The sequence below is a fragment of the Falco peregrinus genome, chromosome 9 (assembly GCF_023634155.1).
Source record: "Falco peregrinus isolate bFalPer1 chromosome 9, bFalPer1.pri, whole genome shotgun sequence".
Taxonomy (NCBI): Eukaryota; Metazoa; Chordata; class Aves; order Falconiformes; family Falconidae; genus Falco; species Falco peregrinus.
This window is the reverse complement of record NC_073729.1, coordinates 524,276-539,942: the sequence shown is the minus strand read 5'-3', so window position 1 is coordinate 539,942 and position 15,667 is coordinate 524,276. Positions and strand designations below refer to the sequence as shown.

At 49.1% G+C, this 15,667-nt stretch overlaps 1 pseudogene; it reads left to right on the top strand.

Moving 5' to 3' along the window:
* The window catches only part of LOC129785153 (hydrocephalus-inducing protein homolog), a 71,996-nt pseudogene extending 58,469 nt beyond the window's left edge, over positions 1-13,527 (top strand).
* Positions 13,528-15,667: the final 2,140 nt, after the last annotated feature.

Genomic DNA, 15,667 nt, shown 5'->3' with positions numbered 1-15,667 from the left:
AACAGTGTATAAGGATTTGCTACTACAGGATAAATGTCCTTAACTAGTTGATTTACTGCTCTCAAATCTTGTACCAGCCTATATTCACCCGAGGGTTTTCTGACTGGTAAAATAGGAGTCTTATACTCAGATTCACATTCTTCCAAAATGTTATACTCCAAAAATTTATCACTCAATTTCTTCAATTCCTGTCTCACTTCTGATTTGATTGGATATTGTTTAATTCTCACTGTTCCTGCGCCTTCCTTCAAATCTATTTTAACAGGCTCTGCTAGTTTCGATTTACCAGGAATATTTGTTTCCCATACAGTAGGGATCACTGCCAAATCCACCTCCGGTGGAATTTCTTGTTCCTTTACTCTTTCGTGTATCATCAAGATTTCTCCCATTTTTGACTCGGGTATTTTCAAGAAAAGTTCTCCTTCATCAAAAACAATTTGTGCATTTAATTTAGACAACAAATCTCTTCCTAACAAGGGTATCGGACATTCTGGTACATACAAAAATTCATGTGTAATTATCTTATTTCCAAATTTCAAATCTAGGTGTTGTAGGAATGGCCTGGTTTTCTTCTTTCCCTGTTGCTCCTATTATATTGGCTGGTTTTGTTCCTATTTTTCCTTTACATGTATTTAATACCGAAAATGTCGCTCCTGTATCTACTAAAAATTTAACTTCTTTATCTCCCAGCTAAATTTTAACCAGAGGTTCAGCTGGGTTCCCTCCGGTCCCCTTCAGTCGTCTAAAATCATTATCTTGGCAAGGTCGTGAGAAACACTCTTGTTTCTAGGGCAATCCTTTTTCCAATGTCCTTCCTCTCTACACAAAGCACACTGATTTACTCCTAAGGGGGTATTAAATTTCCGATGGCCACAGTGCATACAACCTCCCCTCCCATTAAATCCTCGTCCTCTTCCTCTGCCCCTTCCTCTGTCTACCGTTCCCGTCATTACTGCCAATAAATCTGTTCTCCTTGATTTTCTTTCTTCTCTTTCTCTGTTGTTATATACCCTCCATGCGACTTCCAGCATTGTATTCAAACTCCTTGAATTCTCTCCCTCCAGTTTCTGGAGTTTTTTCCTTATATCTGGTGCCGATTGCCCCATAAAAATCAAAGCCAGTTGCATTTGTGCTGCCTCTGTTTCCACTCTCAAATCAGTATGTTTTCTGGCAGCTTCCTTTAATCGTTCCCAAAATGCTGAGGGAGATTCATTTTTATCTTGTCTTACTTCATATAATTTAGACCAATTCAGAGATTTAGGCATGGCATGTCTAATCCCATATAAAACCCATTTCTGATACCGTCTCAGTCTTTCTCTATGTGTTACATTATTTGGATCCCACTGCGGATCCCCAGATGGAAAATTCTGTTCTATTGTTCCACCTGTAATTCCACTCATCACATCCAACTCTGCCTGAGCTTTACCAGCTTTTAATACCGTTTGCTTCTCTGTATCATCTAACACATTATCCAGGATCACCTGTAAATCATTCCAGTCTGGATTCTGTGTTCTAGTTATAGTATCTGCCGCCTTGCCCACTTTTTCAGGATCTTCTCTATAATTTCCTGCTGCCTGCTTCCAAGTCATCAAATCCATAGCTGTAAAAGGTACTTTCACATAGACCGGTCCATCACTACCAACTCCCTGTCGCAGGGGAGCTATAGTCTGTGTCTGTTGCCGAGTTCTCCGTGAAACAGGAGTATGAATTACAATCTCCGATAATCTCTCTTCCACATCTCCTGTTCCACTGCTATCCGGTTCAATCGCCTGTTCTCGTGCCCTAGATTCTCGACCCTGATTCCTTTCTCTCCTAAGAGGGGATATATCTAATTCTGGTCCATCATCACTCTCAGTGACAATCTTTTTCTTTAAACAACCTTTCCCGATCTCACAAGTTGAGCAACACCTTTTTACTTTCTTGTTATCAGCAGTTACAGCCATCACAAAATTATCTCCATCAGTTAACTTGCATTCATCCTGCCAGTCTTTTCTCTGTCTCAGGTAAAAGAACAAATCCACATATGGCATTTCACTCCATTTCCCTTCCCTTTTACAGTATAACATTAACTGCAGAACAGTATTATAATTCAGTGTTCCATTTATGGGCCACTTTTCCTGATTTTCCAATGTATACAGAGGCCACCAATTATTACAATACTCAATCATCTGGCTTATTGGCAAATCCTCATATAAATCTCCCCAATGTGCCAATAAACATCCCAATGGAGAATTTTTCGGGATTTTATCATTTACAGCAAGATTACGCATGCTTTTACTTTTAAACAACCGAGTTAACTTAGATGCCATGGTATAATCACTCACAGTACAATACACAATTATTCAACTCTGTCTCCCCGATCCGCGGATCCACGCTCCACACTCGCTTTCGTGCTTAATTGCACGTCTCACCCTTACAGCCACACTCACACTTTTCCACAATTGTTACTTTAAACAAAGACATAAAACACAATATTATACACTTCTTAATTTTCTTCTCGATACACAGACACAATAAACAATTCTGTATCAGAAGAAAAACCCCTCCTAACTTCTTGTTAGAGGCACTACCTTAGAGAACACTATAGCATGTAGGTTCTCTTGTTTCCACTTTTGTCCAACCCTGCAATAGCTTTCGCTTATGTCTTACGGGCAGGCGCCTAGGCTTCCTCTTCCACAAGGATCCTTATAGTCCAACCCTGCGCAGCTTTCACCGCGTCCGACAGGCAGACTTACTCAGTGAGACTCAAACCCACTGGTGGGTCTCCAACCCACTCCTTACCATACACTTATTATAGTGGGACTCCTACCCACTTACTACAATTACAAGAAGAAGTGTCTTACCAAAATCCAGGGAACGTCGCGAAGAGCCTTACAGATCGGGGATCGATGGGTATCCCCGAGAAATCCTCAGTGCCGGCTGGAACCGATCAGGTCCCCGACTCCTCCGGTCTCCTTCAGCGAGGTCCCATCTGGGTCGCCAAAACTGTTACCGAAATCTCGGAATGAAGAACTTATCAACACCAATGTGATGTAGATAAGCAGACTTTTCTTTATGGACGGCCGGGTGCGTGAGTGAGTCCCCTCACGATCGACGCACACCATGGTTCAAAATCATACACCTTGTATAGAACTCATTCATACATATTCATTAAATATCCATGCATAATCGTAAGATTTCCCATAAATCATTAACATACTCTCCTCCCATACCCGATTCTGCGCAGTAAAGGTTAGAAAGGTCCGGAAATGGGTCTGGGGTACGATTTGGGTAGGTGGTATGTGAGTCGGTGGTCTCGATCTCCCCCTGCCGGAATTACCTGCCACTTAAGGTAACTGTTTCTTGGCCGGCAACTATGGGTTGCTTCACTCGACTCTCCCCAGTTCACATAAATTCTCATTTTGACATGTTAGTACATCCTCCTAGGTTACATATAAACAATCATCTCAAATCTTAAGTCTGTTATCTAAGTTCTAAACATTCCTACTAGGTGATTCTGACCAATTCCTCCGGCCTTGGTACGGGGCTGTACAGAGGATTTTCTATAGCCGCTTTTTACTATAACTATAAGTTTCATTAAAATACATTTTCTTATCCTCTTATATTTCTATGACATGATTGATTTTATAAAATCAAATAATCAATCAAATAAAGTCAATCAATCTTAACTTCTTAGCAAATCTATAACAGCAGGGGGACCTAAGCCAAAACCTGAGCTAGAATTCAGGCACTTTAGGCTGCTCCAGTGGTTCAAGAAAGGCTTCAGACTGAAAGATCCTGCACTATGCCATCTTAGCAGACTTAAGGAAGAAACTCAGCATCCTGGAGTTCAGCTGTAAGCCTTGTGGTCTCAGTTGCCTTTGCAGCAAGGGATATGTGTGTTAGCAGTACACTTAGAGCTTATCTGGTTTCAGTAGCGAGGAGGCTGGTTTTCCGTAACTGCTCAGTATGCTTCAGGTGGGGCGTCTTTACAAAGCTGAGCTCTTGGTTTGATGGTGGGAACAGGTGAGTGCTGCTCTCTGGAGACCATAAAGCCCCGTCTTAACAAGGCGCTGCTGCAGGCGGTGAGCCCTGGAGCACCCCGGTACGGAGCCCTACGTTAGGCGCAGGTGGTGGCTGAGATGCTCTGCCTGCTTGAGGCAGCGCTCGGGTGCGCATGTCGCTGTCAGCAGGCTGCTGGGGTATCGCTGTCAGCAGGCTGCTCTGCCTTGCTTGGGCTCATACTTCTCAGCTCCTGTGCGGTCGTCTCCGATTGCAGCAATACAGACAGCAGATTTTTCTCTCCGGTTCTGTTTTGTGAGCTTTGTGCCTTCTCTGAATGGATTTCAAAGCTCGTTTAAGTGCATGGGAAGGAATTCAGAAATCATGTTTTATATGCAGCATCACTTTCTGAGGGTGCAAACTGATTGCTAAGTTACAAACCAGCCCAAGGGCTCCGTCAGAAGTTAGAAACCAGCCGCAAAGTTGATCTGCTGAGGGAAGAGAAGGGTCCCGTATCTTCTCGCGGAGCATCTAGTGCTGGTGCCACCCAGCCCGGAGTCAGGGACTGGCTCTGAGGCTGCCTGGAAAGTCCAGGCGAACCGAAGGAATTCTGTACTGACATGGCAACCTCTCCCCAGGCTGTGAGACCAGGCTGCCCCTGCGCATCAAAGGGAGCGGCATAGGGCCCCAGCTGCGCTTCAGCTTTGACCAGCTGGACATCGGGAAGGTTTTTGTTGCATCAGCCCCCAGCTACGAGGTGAGCAGTGGGGCTTGCTGGGGTTGGGGTGGATCCTGATGGCCCCTGGGGCAGCAGTGAGCTTTGTGCACCTGCTGGATTTCTGGCAACACAGGCAGTTATGTGCACGCATTATTTGATGTAAGTTAAATGTGGGAGTTTTTGCAGAATCTGGATAGTTTTGATGGGGTCTGAAAGGTGTGTATGTTGTCCACAAAGCTCCGATCCCTGCGTTTTGGCAACCTCCCTTTGAGACCAGCTGGGAGGCTTCATGCAGAAAATCCAGCCCTTGACACATGATAGCAACACCGGGTCAAAAAGGTCAGGATCCAGAGGCTTTTGTTTCAGCCCTAGATGCACTGCGCCCTGGTACCCTGGCAGTTAAAAAGCAGCTGGAACAAAGGTGTTGTGTTCCGACTCGAGTCCGTTGCAAACACCTTTCAGTGAAGCGCAACTTGCTGGATCCTGGCGCCGGAGGGAAGCCGGGCAGCCTCCCCGCGCAGAGCTGCCCGCGCAGGCACCGGGAGCGCTGTCCCTGCTGAGCAGCCTCCTGCCACCCTTCAGACCTGGTGCCCCTCTGGCTCTATGAACAGAGCAGGGCAGTTCTGGAAATGAAGCAAAGGAGCTTTCTGCGTATTTGCCTCCCCCCGCCGATGGTGGCAAGTTTTCTCAAAAAAAAACCAACCAAAAAAACCCCCAAGATACAGCAACTGGAGGCGGTAGAAAATGAGGCAGTACATCGTGCCAGACACTTTCAAAAGCTTGACTGTTGCAGGGAAGGACACGTTAAGGTGTTTTCTTGCCAAAATATTGTGCACTGTATGTATGCATTTTTTAATGCTGATTCTTTATTGATTCTATATATATCAATGTGTTGGTTTCATTACTGGAGAAAATGTGAATAAGTAGATGATACTCCAAGTGCTGTATTAAGTAGCCAGACTGGAGGTAAACTTCAGTGTAGGATCCCTAAGTGCAATTTGTAATTAAGGTGTAAAACATATGAGTAGTTTCCAAGTTACCAGTGCAGAATTTGAATACAGGAATGTTTTCAACAGCAGCTGCAAAATTAAAAAAATAAGGGCTGTACCTCTGCTTCTGTCTCAGTTTTTCTGACAGGTTTTGCGAGGACAAAACTTAGGGAAAATAACTGCCAAGCAGGTAGATAAGTCCACAGAAATGGCCGGATTTCACCTGCAGCCTTCGGAAACTGTAGAGCTTTGCTTTGGGTAGGTTTGGTGACCACCAGTGTGCTGATACTCACAGGCAGGTGTGGGCATTTCTTGCTGAATCTCAGCAAATGCTGCAGGATTGTGTAGCTTGTTGGAGCAGTAAATAATGGTAAATTAGTAGATGATGGCTGTGAATATTTATGAAAGAGATTCTTTAGAGCAGGTGGAGCTGCTATGCCCCTCACTCTCATCCTTTCTTGACATGTCTGGTTGAGCAAAGACAAAGAGACTCTCAGATCAAAGAAAAGAATAAGATGGGCCTCACTGACGTACCCTAGCAGAGTCGGGGAGTGCTGCTGAAGCTGGTTATGGGGCTGTCCCAAGGTATTTTCTACATCCAGTAAACTTGCTGGCTGTAACGGGAGCTGAATGTGTTTTGCCCTTGGCAGGACTGGGCTCATCTGGAGCGGGAGCAGTTAGGTGACGATTCGCTGTAATGCTGCGACCGCCCTTTGCTGCTCTTTGGGGCAGGTCTGCATCGCCTTGGTGATGCTGAGCACATCCTCAGCCCTGCAAGTCCAAGCGGACTGCTCTGTGTCAGTGGAATAAACCCAGAGTGACTCTGTTTATGTGAAGTTATCACTGGGGTTTTTTGCATGCAAAAACCCAAAGGCAGAAACTGTCCTGTTGTGTTTTCTTTGGCTTCAGCCAAGCAGCAGCACACAGCATCTTCTGCCTTTTGTAGAAGTTTAATTAGAAAACAAATCAGCCTTCTGTAAGGAAAGAAGATTCCTCATGTATTTCCATTTTGCTTTCTTGCTGCTGCAGGTCATCCTGTTTAACAAAGGAGTCATTGATGCCCCCTCCAAGTTGGTCCTTCCAGCGACCGCTCTGGGCTCCTGCTTCTCCTTTCTCCCCCAGGAGGGCATCGTTTTACCAGATGTCCTCCAAGTCATCCAGATCTCCTTCAGTTCCACCGCCCTGGGGCAGTTCACAGAAGGATTCCGGTTCAGTGCGGATGGGTCCCCTGAGCCCGTGACCTTGACCGTCAGGTGAGGAGGGTTACAGGAGCCTGGGGGGTGCCTCCACAGTAATTCCCACTGCAGACTCCTCTCCTCGAGATGGCATCTGCCTCCTTGCTTTCTGTCTTGCCTTTGTTCCAAGGACCCCTGTCCAGCCCTTATCTCTCATTCTCCAGCCCCACAACTCAAGCTGTTTGTTTCAAATGCTTTTGAGATGCCCACCCACCGGGGCAAGCCGAGCCTCCCTCTTCAGGGGGGGTTGTGCACTGGATTTAGTTCTCCAGGGAGGGAAAAACTCCCAGTTCTTTTGAGTGGAGATGAGCTGGCTGGTGGGACATGGGGCTGCAGAGGAGGGAACAGCGGTGGGAGTGCAGGTGGTTCCTCTCCTACCTTGTGCTCCTTCCTGCTCTGCGAGGACCCCGATCTCCCTTCAGAAGCACTATTGGAAGATGTGGCTGTTGCCATAAAGACTGCCCTCTTCCCCCGTTCTCTTGCAAGCTGCGCTGTTACCGGCTGTAGCGCACAGGGCTCTGGGCTGGCTGCTTGGCCGAGCCCTCTGGGCAGTCCTTCAGGTCTGACTTCCTTGAGCACAGCTCCTGTGTGCTCAGCAGAAACGGCAGTTATTTCCCCCCTCGCTGCAAGGCTCACCCTTGGCAGTTTCCCAGTGTGAGACCCAGTTGTGGCTGGTTTGGAGGCAGTTTTCTATTGTCTTTTGGCAAGTGCTATTACGGAAAGCATGTCTGCTCCCTTTGCTCCATCCAGAGTAGGATGCTGGGGCTTGGCAGGTTAAGTCTGATTACGTGAGGTCCTTGGAGAGGGAACCTCATTGCCAGAAGGGATTTGCTACCTAACTTGTTCTCAGGAACTGATTCAGCTCCAGGAATCGAGAATTAGCATGGGATTGAAACTCCTGAAAGTCAGATTTTGAGTGCTTTTTGATTGTGCAGTCAGAAGATGCCCAAACCATAGGTGATCACTCTTTGCTTGGAAACAGACCTGACGAGGTCCTGAACGCTTGTTCTTTTGCTCTTTAGAAAGGGATGCTGGAACTGGGACACGACGGGTGAGTGCAGGTCCCTCCTGCGGGAGGCTGGGGTCTGTTCATGTGTACGAGAGACCCGGTGGCAGTCCTGTGAATAAAACTAGGAGGCACGGGTCACTGTGCTCCTTGATCTGTATTTGTTTTTTTCACCAAGAGGCAGAGCTGGCATTGATTGGCATCAACCATGAAATTAATGAATGTTGTGCAGCTTCAAGTGCTGATTTCAGTGGATGTTGGTGAGTTTGGGAGTTTGGAACCTCTCTGAATTTAGGGATGGGCGGGCTGGTGTGGTGGCTTCAGGACACTCATGTTCGGTGGTGCAAACAGTCTTGCTCTTGGATGTGTCAGCCGGTGCACTGGTGACAAGCTGATACTTTCCTCCAAGATTCCACCATCCACTGTGTAGAACTTGTGCTGCGTTTCTCAGTAGATGTCTGGGGCTCCTGTGGATTCGTGCCTCAAAATCCTGCACGCATAATGGTAGTGTGGAATAAGGTCTGAGGAAGATGTCCATCTAGCCCGTGGAAAGGCCAGTTCCAGCAAAGAGATACCAAAGCAGGGAACCTGTGGCTGAGAGGGCTAGTTACAATGAACCTGCTTCTGCATGGACAGCTCTGCCCGTCACATGACAGATGGGGAAACTGAGGCACAGAGCCATCACTTGTTCAGGGTCCTTCACTGGGCCAGCAGCAACCTGGGGGTGTACCCTGCCTGCCCTGGTGCCCTGAGCCACCTCAGCAGCTGCCACCTGCTGACCACGTTGCTTTGGCTGCCTCCTGTGCACAGGGATGCTGTGCCGAGCGCAGGGGTGACGGGTTGATTTGAAACCCACCGTGCTGCTGAGACCAGCTTCTATCCGTGCCGGTGGTAACGAAAGCCGAACGCTTTGCAGTTCTTTTTAACCAAGCCAGTTCCTCCTCTGCCTTTGTCCTTACAGGGGCTGTGTCATCGGACCGACTTTCCCTTTCCATGTACCTTCCCTCCATTCGGCGACGTCTCCTTTGGTGAGTGTGCCCTGGGCTTGGACCGCTGGTGGGGAGGTCTGTGCCTTACTGAAATGAAGCGCTTTGGGAGCGTCTGTCACTTGTGTTCCTCCACAGCAGCCTTCAGGGTGTTAGACCAGGGCTGCCGCTTGCTCAGGTGGTATTTTGCTGCCGTGAGATCAAACAGGACCAAAGGAATAGAAAGTCAGTATTTTCCTGGTGCCCTCAGAGCCTGCTCAGCCCCAACCTCCCAATCCTTGGCGGCAGAATGATGGTGAAAGCCCTTGTCCCAGAAGGGCCCAGGGGATGGGGCTGCAGGAGAAGGGAGTTGGAGCCACACGCTAGCCTGTGGCTGCTCAGGGTGAACGTTCCTGTTGCAAGGCGAGGACACCACTTACCCACTTGACCTTTAGTGTGAGCTGTTAATTTGTGCTGTGAGGGCTCCTCGTTATCACCTGCCCGGTAATAAGCCCAGGCAGTAGCTCGGCATTGGTTTGGGCAGTGATGTCTCCAGAGATGTGGGCTCCTTCTCCTTCCCCAGCCGAAGCACTGCTCCACTGACGGAGCCGGTGGCTGAGCACCCAGAGCATCTCCACTGAAATGCAGATTCTGATTCTCCATCTCGAGTCTCAGAGAAAAGGCTTTGTACTGAGATGGTCTAAAGTTTACATGTGAAATCAATTGGGGATTGATTGAAGGGCCATGATCATTCTGTGCCCAGGATGCCTCTGTGGTTTCATGCGGTTCGTGGACTTTCTAGGAAATCTCAATACTTTCCCTGAGCCACTTCCCCCTCTCCCTGCATCACCACTCGGCCACTTCTCTGCTTCCTTTTGAATAAATAGACCCACAAGAAACGCACCGGCAGAAATGCGGTTGTGTAATAGGAGGTTCATCCTACTTTAATCTGATTTCATTAACAAGGCCTTTTCAGCTGAAGGCAGCTATTGTATTTTTGCTTCTTGTCACTGTGCTGCTGGCTGTTGTCTGCATCTGGTGACTTCGGTCCCATTTGGGGCTGTGCAGTGGGTCAGTCGGTGCATGTCCTTTCTGTGCCCCACCCCCGCCTCCCTGCCGGAGTAATTGCTGGCGGTGGGCAATGGTCACTGCTGCTGGGCACAGAGGAACTATCTGCTGTGTCTGCGGGTGGTTTTCCTCCCTGTCTTTATTCAAATAGCACTTGGTAAGCAGGGCATGGGAGGTGTCTTCTGGCAGAGCTGGTGTCCGCTCCAGACCAAGCTGCGGGCTGGTGTCCTGCCTCTGCAGAACAGCCACCCCCTCACCCAGTGTGGTTGTACCACTGGTTTTCCGTTGTGGAAAGCAAGTGTCAGAGCTGAAGTGATGTCAGGCTTTGTGGGCAGTAATCAAAGGCAGTGTGGATGTGATGTCCCCGTTTGTTAGGTAAGGTGAGACACAGTTCCTGCTCATTTCTAAGGAAGCATCAGGTTTGCCTGCAGTGAGGTGGGCCGAGTTGTCATGTGCTCAGTCTGGTTGCCCAGAAACAGGAGATGCCTTAAGGGTCCTGCCTAGAGAAACTGCATTAGAGTGCAACGCATCATGTTGTAGTGCCCGGTCTCATCCTTTCTTTTCCTTACATGACAATGCCCTACTTTCATATATTGAAAACTGGGGGAATGTTCATGGAGTTAATGGGGGATTTTACAGACTGAATTTTCAGAATAAATGCTCTGTCTGGGTGCACACTGATCAGTGAGAAAGAGTTGGGGCTGGTTTGGGGGCAGGTGAGAGAGCTCCTCAGAGGTAGAGACAGCTCTTCAGCACCAACGGCACTGCCCATTGCCAAGGAAGCAAGCTGTGCCATCCATGGAAAAAGCAACTTCAGTCACAACTCACTCCTCCCTGAGCTTCTCCATTACCTCTCATTCACACTGAAAAGAGATAAACAACAAGCACCGGTCTATCCTAACAGGAGAGTCACACCAGGAATCACGGGATAGCCGGGGACTTGACTGATATTTGTCTCACCTTCCCAGGCTTTCCTCGCACCCTGCCGTGTCGCCTCACTAACACCTCCTTGGTTCCCATGACTTTCAACCTTCGCATCCCTGGCGAAGGCTCAGGACAGCGCAGCGTCACCAGTTTTGCTCAGATATCAGACAACACTTGCCCGTCCTGGAGAAAGGGAGCCCAACATCACATCAAGCCAACTGAATTCACCATAATGCCCTGCAAGGGGACCATCCGCTCCCAAGGAGCCCTGGGTATCCAGGTATGGCACGAGCCCGGCCATATGTGCTTCAGCAGGTGGAGCTGAAGCTTCACTGGTGCGCAGGAGGGCTGTAGTGCTGCTGGCTTTGGGCATAACGCAAGTAAGAGATCGGTGTTCGTGTTAGGTTTTTGTGAGCTGGGGTACTCTGGGGCGGAGCACCGTTTTGTTTCCAAGGTTGTAAGCCAAGGATCATGTACCCTCCGGTCAAGCACAGAAGCCATGCGTGTGTGTCTGAGCTGCTTAGAGCAATTTGATTTAAAGTGGGCCGAGGAAGGATGGGGACAGAAGGTGACTGTTAAAAGAAAGATGTCATTGCATAAAGCAGTTTGCTGTTCTTCCCGGTCTTATCTTTCCTCTCGTGTGGAGCAGAATGGTTGCATCCACTGCAGCGAGGACTGGAAAAGCTCCAGCAGCCATGAGCTGCACAGCTGCTGCTGGGCCACGTTTTGCCCTCGGCTTCCCACTGTAAAGCTGGCCTCATTCTGTGAAAGTCAACAGATTTCCTCTGGATTTATGCTGTTGTAGTCGAGAGTAAAAATTGGTCCCAGTGGCAAGTAGAACATGAATTGTGCTTTAATTTAGCTTACATATGCCCTGGTATGCAAGGCGTACTTAATAAATCGGATATCGCCAGAAGAGTTTTGTTACTCGGAAAGACAGTGGTCTACACGTGGACCAGCAGGAGAACTAAGGCAAAATATCGCTCCCTTTCCTGAGCGTGGGTGAGAGCCAGAGGACACCATGCGTGGCTGACGGCTTCTGGCAGTGATTAAGTATCTGACGCTCTTCTCCTCTACCAGGTCACCCTGTGTTCCAGCACGGTGAGGCGATACGAGCTGGCGCTGGTGGTGGGCGTGGATGGTGTTGGCCAGGAGGTGTTGGCGTGCCTCTCACAGCCAGGTACCGGCGCTTTCCTTGCAGCTGGCCACCTTTCCCCGCGTACCCATGCCCAGCACGCTGCCTGGCGTGGGGTGTCCTGGCTTCAGCTCCAAATGAGAAATGTTGCTTAACGAGCTAGTTCTGCCCAGCTCGCTGTGAGCACAGCCGTGCTTTGAAAGCAGCCCATGTTGAGAGGCACCTGTGCTCAGTGCTCAGGGCCATGCCTCTGTCTTTTTTTTTTTGGTTTATTTTATTTTTAAGGGAGCAGTGATTATATTCACTATTGGCCTGTTGTCTGGGACTTGAGGAGTAATGAATCTCCAAAGGACTGCCCCTGCTTCTCCCTGCAAGCGGTGGGCTTGTGCTGGGTTGGCCCAAAATGCAGCATTTGTTTGGAAGGCGGCAAGCAGCCTGCTGAAAGCTGGGGTCTGGCTCAGTTAATGAAGGCGTGTGCAAATGGGAAAGGGGCTTACGGCAGGAGTGGTGAGGGGAAACTAGTCCTTGGTGTGGCAGGTGAGCTCAGGTTTCTCTGGTTCTCTTGAGCATGAACGTTCCCAGACTTAAGCCAAAAGCTGCAGCGTCGTTCAATGCCGTTGCGCCGCAGCGGGTGCCAGTTTAATGACGAGAGGGACGCAGTTCGCTGGTGCTGTTCCCTCTCCCCGGCAGAGTCACCCACTGGGTGCCTGGGCTGCAATTTTGTAAAACGAGTGGGAATGGGAAGAGTCAGTGTGTGGGCTGGTGTGTGGAGGACCCAGGCAGCTGCAGGAGCTGGGAGAGGCTGGTCACCCACTGCGAGAGGCAGGCGGTGCTGGTGCCCTCCATCGCGGGGGCAAGCGGCTGAGGTTTCAGGCAGGGCGAGAGCGGTACGGGAGAGGAGGGAGTTGCTTTTACTGAGATGCGGGAGTCTTGTTTTCCTTGAGCTTTGGGGAGCGCTGGTCCTCAGCGGGAAGGCTCCCGCAGAGCTCGTGCCTTGCTGGGACTGTGGGAGGGTCCTTGCCGGCCTCCTGGGGCAAGGGAGGGGCAAAGCTTGATGAGAGAGCACTGGGGCAGGGCACTGGGCAGCCTCTGCCACGGGAGTCTGGGGCTGCCCCTCCTTTACAAGAGGCTGTTGAGTAAGAAGAAGTTAGAGGTGATCAATTGCCGTAGAGGTAGGAAATGTCTATCTGGCAGAGACAAATGCGTTGTGTCTGTTTCATGCTGTTTGGGGAGTAAACAACTTCTACATTCTCTCAGTGTCTCTAATTCCCTTTGGTCATCTCTTCACCCGGATGTGTCGTTCCTCCACTGCCCGTGCTCAGCCCTGTTCTGACATTTGGACGGTGCTTTCTGAAGTTCCCTTGCGAGTGGATGCTGACCCTTGTGAACGACAGCGATCTTCCAGGCTGCTATGGAGTCCTTCCTCAGGCTTGGCGTCGTGTTCGCCTCCTGCCCTCAAACGTCGTTATCGAGGGGTTTGTTAGGAAAAAAACGGGGTTTGGATAAGACCTTGCTGTTTTATATTCAAACCTAAAGTTTTGGAGAGAACGGGAAGCTACCTGAATATGAACTTCAGGAGCGGTTTGAACTCTTCAGAAAGCAGTTTCGTTCTAGTCTTTGGGGTGCTTTCATGCAGGAGAACTTTGAGGGTTGTGAAAAGCTGCTGCAAGGAGGCCGCCAGCACCGGAGTGGGCGTTTGCGAGTGCAGCAGCTTTTGGACCCTGTGAGGATGCTAATTAGGCCCATACAAATCTTGCTCCTTGTGTTGTGCCTTTCTGCTTTCTCCTAGGGATTTTTAAAAATGTGGGTGAATTGCCGTTGTGGTGGATGTTAAGAAGCTTGGAGTTTCCTCAGAGGTCACTCTGAAGTTGTCTTTGATTCTGTCCCTTATAGGAGCACAAGGAGGATGCTGCTGTGTGGTACTCCAGCCCTGTGCCGTGTGGGATTATCCAGCCTCACAGCTCGGTGGAGATCCCGTTTACGCTGGAAGCCCAGGCGATAGGAAGGCAGGACACTGTGGCTAGTGTCTCAGTGTTTGGGAATGAAAGATCCCCGCTGGTGAGTGCTAGGCGAGATGCGTGCCTTTGTGTGACTCATCTTGGTGGGCATAAAGTGTACAGGGGTTCTGCCAGGGAAAAGGAGAACGTGACAATATGTGGCTGGTGCGGACACGGAAAGAAGGGATTCATGGCATAAGTAGCAGCTAATGCCTAGAGAAGGGTGGTGTCCTCTTAGGTGGAAATCTAAGTGTCTGAGATGGTGTTTAATTACGGACGTGTGAGGCGGGATAACAAGCCCAGTCTGAAACCCAGAGCAATTCCTGGGTCTCTCGCTCTCCTGCGTTACGAGATGAGCAGCAACCGCTGCTTCATTAGAACTCTTGTTCGGGAGTGCACGGGGACATCGCTGAATACCACTAAAGCAAGAGCGGTGTAAGAGACCGTGCTGAAATGATGATTTCTGTAAAGCTGGATTTAAGCTTTCCTGAAAGTCAGGTCCATCCCGCCTGAGAAATATCCATCATATCTCTTTGCCAAAAGCCCCAGCCAAAGACGCATGAGACTCCACACTGCTTGCATCTGGAGCACAAGCTTTTTTTTCTTTTCTTTTTTTTTCCCTACCAAGCTTGAAAAGGGGTGAGGCAAAGCATTCCTGGACTAAAGGCTCCTACAGGACATTTGCGTTCAGGCATATACAGCAGCAACAACAAAGTGTAGGCAAGAGAACGTTGTATCTGGTGTCCTGGCTTCCACTGGCTGAAATCGAGAACAAATTTAGTTAATTAAACTTTAATTTAAAAGGATACTAACTTTTGAAGCAGCTGTTTTAAAATGTCTTGTCCTCTCTCTGAGCACGGAAGGGGATATCAGAGGATTCCCGAGAACGTGAAGCTTTCTGTAACAGAAAGGAAGGCTGACATTTTGAAAACAATTGCAGGGATATAAACTTTTTATAAACCGAATTGAAACGATGATGCCAAATCCCTTGGATGCCACTGGTCATCTCAACCCTGGCTGCTGGGGATGTGCATGTAAACCAGTCAACAGCAAGGCCAGGCAATGCAGGCTTTGCAGGGAAGTCTCAAGTTTGACAAAACAGTTGCTTGCAAACAGAAGGCATGCTTCCCCGAAAGAGGAGGGTTTCTCCCCACTGGAATAACCAGTTGTTTAAATGTCAGCTGGATTTTGAGCTACAGGTACCTTGAAAAGCTTTTACGCTTGGGCTAACAATTTATAAATTGAAAGTTGACCTTACCTTAATCTTTTCTGTTTGGACGTGAACGTGTCAATGTTTTGGCCAAAGGGCGAGCATTTCAGCTGGAGAAGCGTAGCTGTGCCTAAAGAAAGGACTAGATGCGTTGCATTTTCTATAGGTCTGTCTTCTGGTTGCAGTGCAGTTCCAGTAGTTCCCTGGTAGCTGACGCACCCAAAGCTTTCTGGGCTGGCAGAAGAGCTGGCTGTCTTGTTACGTGTCCTGCGCTGGTGGCAGATCCTACCCGTACGGCTCCAAGTCTGACCTTGGGAATCGCTGCAGTGTGTTCCAGTAGAACTTCAAAGCTCGTTCTTGCCTTAGGCTGGGGTGCCCAGTGTCGATGCCTGGTCTTTACCACCGTTTCAGGCAGAACGTGGTACAGATCTTTCATCCA